This window comes from Procambarus clarkii, chromosome 56, assembly GCF_040958095.1.
Source record: "Procambarus clarkii isolate CNS0578487 chromosome 56, FALCON_Pclarkii_2.0, whole genome shotgun sequence".
NCBI lineage: Eukaryota > Metazoa > Arthropoda > Malacostraca > Decapoda > Cambaridae > Procambarus > Procambarus clarkii.
The window spans coordinates 12,607,013-12,613,012 of NC_091205.1; the positions used below are offsets into that span (position 1 = coordinate 12,607,013).

At 45.6% G+C, this 6,000-nt stretch overlaps 1 protein-coding gene across 1 annotated transcript in view; it reads right to left on the reverse strand.

The window, feature by feature from the left end:
• LOC123770837 (uncharacterized) overlaps positions 1-6,000 on the reverse strand; it is a 262,279-nt gene that overhangs the window by 11,876 nt on the left and 244,403 nt on the right. The gene's annotated exons all lie outside the window — the stretch shown is intronic.

The window sequence follows — 6,000 nt, forward strand, 5'->3', positions numbered from 1 at the left end:
CATAAGGAACACATTATATATTGGCCTAGTTTGCGCAAGCGGGAGGACTTGGCTGGTATGTACTGCTTCCTAAGTCATTTATCTGGTGTACAGAGTGAGGTAATATAACGTAAAAATCTTGTTTAGCATATCATATATATTTAATATCTCAAAGTGGTTCATTCCAGGTAGAAGATGACACATAAGGAGCCCTCGTGACACACAACACACAAGGGCACACGCACACATGTTTGATGTTCCATGGAACATAGATGGAAACACAAGCAAGGCAAGTGAACTAAGGGGAAAGAGCACAAGAAGTGAACCCAGATGTAATCAGACTCACAGAAACAAAACTCTTAGGAATCATAACGAATGCGATGTTTCTCCAGGACTACAGTGTTATAAGGAAAGAGAGGGAAGGAAGGGGAGGAGAGGGAGTGGTTATGGTTAAGTATAGAAGACAGAGATGGTTATCCCGGGCTGCGAGGGATTCAGAGACTACATAACAGGCACCATAACAATGGGAGGACCAAAATTAGTAGTAGCAGTGATATATAACCCTCCACCAAATGACAGAAGACCAAGGCAAGAGTATGACAACAACAACAGGGCAGTTAACACTATAATTGTGAGGGGCAGCCTCTGCTGCCAATAGAAACAGATCCCATCTGCTCATCATGGGGGAATTCCAATCATGGAAGGATAGACTGGAAGAACAAGGAACCGCATGGAGGAGAGGATACATGGAACGCCAAACTAATGGAGGTGGCGACAAGGAACTTTCTAAGGCAGCATGTCCGGGAACCCACAAGCATGAGAGGAAATGATAAACCAGAAAGACTTGACCTGGTCTTCAATCTGAACGACTCTGACATAAGGGAAATCGGTTTTGTGGTCCCAATAGGAATGAGCGACCACAGTGTACTGGTGTTTGAATATCTGGTTGAAGAAGGGTTATTGAACTCGAGGAGGGGTACTGAAAACAAAAGGCTGGCATTCCAAAAGGGAAACTATGAGGAGATAAGAAAATTCCTAACAGATATAGCATGGGAAACAGAGCTCAGGGGAAAGACGGCCCAAGACATGATGGACTACATCATGCAGAAGTGCAAGGAAGCAGCGAACAAGTTTGTCCCAGTGTTACGGACCCGAGTCCAGAGTCGTAGCACGGAGCAGTGACGACAACGCCATCTGTGAGTCCGCTCCCGAAACCCCCTCCAAATGGACGACGCCATCTAGTGAGGACGGGATATACCGGCCACAGGTGCTGGATTCCCGTCATAATCAGCTCATAACATAGCCACTGCTGACCTCTGGTGAGGTGGCGCTTAGACAGCAACGCCATCTATGGAGTGGATAGGTGGACGTTTGTGTCTAAGCCTGTAAGTGAGGTTCCCTAGCCCCAGTACTAATGACGTGTCTGATTACAGAGTCGACCTGGGACTGCTGTATTGGACGATGGATCAGTCTACCCAAGGCAGCCAAAGTCTCTCCACGAGTTTGCTCTGAAGAAGCAGTGAGTCACCCCCGGACGAACACTGTTGAGAGTGTTAGCCTGCTTGTGACGTGGCAGTATCAGGAATCGCCTTATCCGGGGCTGGCTGGTGGAAGAGACTAGCCACTGGGGTGTTTAGAGAGGAGGGTGATCAGCGGGATCACACGAGGCTCCTCCCTAGGGCTTGCAACCCTAGTATCGGTCATGGAGTGGCCTACACAACGGAGCTGATCGGAACCTGCCAGCTACAGGCTGGATTGTGGTTGAAGGCCTCCACGACGAAGCACCCAGTGGGACTGTGATTTGGGTGGCCTGTGGCCAGGGTAGATTCGCCGAGAGAATCAAAGAGGAATCTTCGTGGGCCGAAGAAGAGAACCAGGGCTACTCATCGTGAGCACCGTGGAGCATCCGGTGTCTTCGGAGGAAGACAATTCTGTACATTAGAGTGTAGTTATAACCCCGTGTGACTGTTATATATTTATTTATGGTGGTGGTGAAATAATATATATAAATCAGAACATTTGTATCCCTCCCCCTTTAAGTTAACTTGCGTTATGGAACACATCCCTTGAAAGCCTCTACTAACTTGGGGCCGGATTCCCAAATTTTAATAACACCAGAAAAGAACCCGGTTACGCCCCAGTAGGGCCGTATCACCCAGTCCAAAAGGAAAACAATGAAATGAAGATGAGAAACCCATGATTTAATCAGAGATGTAGACTAGCTAAGCAGCAAAGTAAAAAAGCATGGAGAAACTATAGGAATAACAAACACTTGAGAGCAAAGAAAGGTACCAGAATGCCAGGAATGAATATGTCAGGATGAGAAAAGAGGCAGAAAGACAATACGAAAATGACATCGCAAGTAAGGTAAAGACTCGACCTAAATTGCTGCACAGCTACATCAGAAGAGAAAAAACGGTAAAGGAACAGGTAATGAAATTAACAATAGGGGCAGAAGGATTCACTAAAAACGACAAGGAAGTGTGTGAGGAACTGAATAAGAAATTTTAGGAGAAATTCCAGAAATAGGAGAGGGAATAGTTAACCAGGATCGAACCACTACAAGAGTTTGAGATTACCAGTGGGGAAGTAAGGAAGCTTTTACTAGAGTTGGATGTGACAAAGGCTATAGACATAGCTATAGACAAAGGCTATAGACAAAGGCTATATAGTTAGCAGTAAATAGGTACCTGGGTGTTAGTCAGCTATCACAGCTGCTTCCTGGGGGTGGAGGCCTGGTCGAGGACTGGGCCGCGGGGACACTAAAGCCCCAAAATCATCTCAAGATAACCTTAAGATAACCTCAAGAAGATAGACCCAGATAGAATTTCACCCCTTGAATACTAAAGGAAGGAGCAAAAGCACTGTGCTTGCCACTCTCCATAGTGTATAACAAATCACTGGCAACAGGGGAACTGCCAAGAATTTGGAAATCGGCTAATGTAGTCTCGATATACAAGAAGGGGAATAGACAAGAGGCACTGAACTACAGGCCAGTGTCTCTAACTTGCATACCATGCAAGCTGATGGAGAACATTGTGCGAAAAAAAAACAGTGGAACATCTGGGGCGAAAGAACTTTGTAACACAGCATCAACATGGGTTCAGGGATGGCAAGTCCTGCCTCAAAGGATTAATTGAATTCTACGATCAGGCAAGAAAGAGAGGGGTGTACAGACTGCATGTTTTTGAATTGCCAGAATGCCTTTGACACAGTACCCTACAAGAGACTAGTGAAAAAGCTGGAGATGCAGGCAGGAGTGAAAGGGAAGGTACTCCATTGGATAAGGAAGTACCTAAGCAACAGAAGACAGCGAATCACTGTGAGGGGTGAGATCTCAGATTGGCGAGACGTTACCAGTGGAATTCAGCAGGGGTCAATCCTTGGACCTATACTCTTTCTGATATATGTAAATTATCTCCCAGAGGGTATAGATTCGTTCCTCTCACTGCTGATGATGCAAAAATTATGAGGAGGATTAAAACAGACGATGATAGTAGGAGGCTACAAGATGATCTAAACAGACTGAATGAATGGTCCAACAAATGGCTGCTAAAGTTCAACCCGAGTAAATGCAAAGTAATAAAACTAGGCAGCGGAAACTGGAGGCCAGACACAAAATACAAAATAAGAGATGAAGTACTTAATGAAACGGATAGAGATAAAGATCTAGGAGTTGATATCACACCAAACCTGTCTCCTGAAGCCCACATAAAAATAATTACATCTGCGGCATATGCGAGGCTGGCTAACATCAGAACAGCCTTCAGGAACCTGTATCAGGAATCATTCAGAACCTTGTATACTGAACAGTTGGTATACAAGTGAGCCACAGGGACGTTAGAAAGAACTTTATAAGTGTCAGAGTAGTTAACAGATGGAATGTATTATGCAGTGATGTAGTGGAGGCTGACTCCATACACAGTTTCAAATTTAGATATGATAGAGCCCAGTAGGCTAAGGAATCTTTACACCAGTTGATTGACAGTTGAGAGGGGGGACCAAAGAGCCAGAGCTCAATCTCCGAAAACACAAATAGGTGAGTACAAATAGGTAAGTATGCATACACACAGACACACACACACACACACACACACAGAGGAGGACAGCTTGAGGCTTCAAGAAGACCTGGACAAGCTGCAGGAATGGTCGAACAAATGGCTGTTAGAGTTTAACCCAAGCAAATGTAATGTAATGAAGATAGGGGTAGGAAGCAGGAGACCAGATACAAGGTATCATTTGGGAGATGAGATACTTCAAGAGTCAGAGAGAGAGAAAGACTTAGGGGTTGATATCACGCCAGACCTGTCCCCTGAAGCTCATATCAAGAGGATAACATCAGCAGCATATGCCAGGTTGGCTAACATGAGAACGGCCTTTAGAAACTTGTGTAAGGAATCTTTCAGAACATTATATAAAACATATGTCAGACCAATCCTGGAGTATGCGGCTCCAGCATGGAGTCCATATCTAGTCAAGCATAAGACTAAACTGGAAAAGGTTCAAAGGTTTGCCACCAGACTAGTACCCGAGCTGAGAGGTATGAGCTACGAGGAGAGACTACAGGAATTAAACCTCACTTCGTTGGAAGACAGAAGAATTAGGGGGGACATGATCACCACATTCAAGATTCTCAAGGGAATCGACAGGGTTAATAAAGACAGGCTATTTAACACAAGGGGAACACGCACTAGGGGACACAGGTGGAAACTGAGTGCCCAAATGAGCCACAGAGATATTAGAAAGAACTTTTATAGTGTCAGAGTGGTTGACAAATGGAATGCATTAGGAAGTAATGTGGTGGAGGCTGACTCCATACACAGTTTCAAGTGTAGATATGATAGAGCCAAATAGTCTCAGGAACCTGTACACCTGTTGATTGACAGATGAGAGGTGGGTCCAAAGAGCCAGAGCTCAATCCCCGCAAGCACAACTAGGTGAATACACACACACACACACACACACACACACACACACACACACACACACACACACACACACACACACACACACACACACACACACACACATGGGGACTGGTTGCTGGGTGGACAGCACGCAGGACTCGTAATCCTGTGGCGCAGGTTAGATTCCCGGACCAGGCAGAAACCAATGGGCAAAGATTCTTTCACTCTGAATTCATCTGTTACCTAACAGTAAATAGGTACCTGGGAGTTTGACAACTGTTATGGAACTGCTTCCTGGGGGTGTGTTACCAACCCAGAAAAAAAAATAGTAAAAGTTGATTGAGAGTTGAGAGGAGCGCAGATAGAGCAAAGCTCAACCCCCGCAAGCACAACTAGGTGAATACAACTAAGTGAATACATTCACCCCACACACACATATGCACACACACACACACACACACACACACACACACACACACACACACACACACACACACACACACACACACACACACACACACAAACCTGTCTTTGATACAGTGCCACACAAGAGGCTAGTGCGAAAGTTGGAGATGCAGGCTGGAGTGAGAGGGAAGGTACTCCGGTGGATAGAGGAGTACCTAAGCAACAGGAGACAACGAGTCTGTGTGAGGGGTGAGGTCTCAGATTGGCGAGACGTCACAAGTGGAGTCCCGCAGGGGTCAGTCCTTGGACCTATACTGTTTCTGGTATATGTAAATGATCTCCCAGAGGGTATAGATTCGTTCCTCTCAATGTTTGCCGACGATGCAAAAATTATGAGGAGGATTGAAACAGAGGATGATAGTAGGAGGCTACAAGATGACCTGGATAGACTGAGTGAATGGTCCAACAAATGGCTGTTAAAGTTCAACCCGAGTGTGTGTGTGTGTGTGTGTGTGTGTGTGTGTGTGTGTGTGTGTGTGTGTGTGTGTGTGTGTGTACTCACCTAGTTGTGCTTGCGGGGATTGAGCTCTGGCTCTTTGGACCCACCTCTCATCTGTCAATCAACAGGTGTATAGGTTCCTGAGACTATTTGGCTCTATCATATCTACACTTGAAACTGTGTATGGAGTCAGCCTCCACCACATTACTT